General features: G+C 43.2%; 1 non-coding gene across 1 annotated transcript; it reads right to left on the minus strand.

Annotated features, from left to right (window-relative positions):
* Positions 1-691: 691 nt before the first annotated feature.
* TRNAT-CGU (transfer RNA threonine (anticodon CGU)) lies at positions 692-768 on the minus strand. The gene has a single exon. It is a non-coding gene; the product is annotated as a tRNA-Thr (tRNA).
* Between the last annotated feature and the right edge of the window lie 987 nt (positions 769-1755).

Below are 1755 nucleotides of genomic sequence, written 5' to 3' on the forward strand. Positions count from 1 at the left end.
GCTCGGTCCCTGCTCCTGCCAACCTAGTAGTTCAAAAGCACGTCAAAGTGCAAGTAGATAAATAGGTACCACTCGGGCGGGAAGGTAAACGGCATTTCCGTGCACTGCTCTGGTTTCGCCAGAAGCAGCTTAGTCATGCTGGCCACATGATCTGGAAAAACTGTCTGCGGACAAACATCGGCTCCCTTGGCCAGTAAAGCAAGATGAGCGCTGTAACCCCAGAGTCATCCACGACTGAACTTAATGGTCAGGGGTCCTTTACCTTTTAAGAGATTGGGGCCCTAAGCTATAGCTTGTTTAGCTGATACGTAAATCCAGCACTGGGGATCATCTACAGGTGATCAAGATGAACTTGCTGATTTCAACATGGCAACCACAAGTCACCTTCTCTGCACCAAGGTCGTTGTCATTCCGCCATGCACTCCCCTCCGCCCATAGGCCAGAGGTTGAAAATATGCTTTCTATGTAACAAGTCCCAGGTTCAATCCCAGGTAGGGTGTGAGAGACCATTTTCTGAATTACTGAAGAGTCAGTGACATGGCTGGCAATACTCAGCAAGATGAACCAAGGGTCTAAGAGAGCACAGAGTGCCTTCCTACTTATTTACCACCAAACAAATTTGAGAATCATAGAGCTGGAAGGGACCACGAGGGTCATCTAGTCCAACCCCCTGCAATGCAGGAATCTTTTTTGCCCAACATGGGGCTTGAACCCACAACCCAGAGATCACGAGTCTCATGCTCTACCGACTGAGCTAGACAACTGAGCTGTCCAAAATGGCCTCTTAATTTCAAATGACCCACTGATCTAAGCAGATGCACATTCCATGTGTCTGTACACATTTCGCTGCACCATGAAGCCAGATGAATATTTGTAGTCGCAGCAGGTAAGAACGCTGCTCCGGACAAGGAAGTTGCTCATTTAGGGCTATAAATTATTAAGAGTTACATCCAGAAAATGTCATTTTGATCCACAGCAATCCCAGCAGGGGCGTATTATTAATTCATAACTTAACTATAGCTAAATTAACGGAACAAGGAAAGCATAAAATCTTTAAGAGTTTGAAATAACTGTCTCTGAAAACACCCAATTTTTAAACCTCTCCCTTCACTTAAATATTGTCATAGATCTAGGATACCGGAGCCTGTTAGTGAATGATGGAAATGAATAAATGGTAGTATTTAGATAATATTTGGTATAGGAAGATAAAATGCAAGCTTCAGAAGTGTGCCAGACAAGGAATTCCTGGGTTAGCTTCTCTTAGGGCTGCCATATGTCCAGAATTTCTCAGACGTAGCCAGGATTCATCCATAGAAAAAGGTGTCCAGGTGGAATTTTTGAAAGTTGGTTTAAATGTCCCGGGGAACCCAGGCATATGGCAACCATATCAGCAGTGTTGAATTCCTAAAAAACAGCTTAAAAACTTCATATATTTTTTTGAGATTTGCCAAAAAAATTCAACAACTTTGCTCAAAAAAACTCAACAACTTTTGTGTCTGGATTTTTCACTTTTTGAAATATGGCAACCCCAGCCTATGCAAGCCAGCCTGGTTGGTCTAGCTAAGTGCAGAGCTAATAAGGAACAAAGTGCTGAGCCATTGGGGGAACATTGGCAATGCAAAAGAACTGTCCCTTCCTCTGAGGAGTGGACAGAAACAGGAGAAATAGTGAAATACAATTAAGAATTAGTATATTTTTTTGGGGGGGCAAGAGAGTGGGGCCCTAAGCTATAGCTTGTTTAGTTTATATGTAAAT

This window comes from Podarcis muralis, chromosome 15 (genome assembly GCF_964188315.1).
Source record: "Podarcis muralis chromosome 15, rPodMur119.hap1.1, whole genome shotgun sequence".
NCBI classification, from domain to species: domain Eukaryota; kingdom Metazoa; phylum Chordata; class Lepidosauria; order Squamata; family Lacertidae; genus Podarcis; species Podarcis muralis.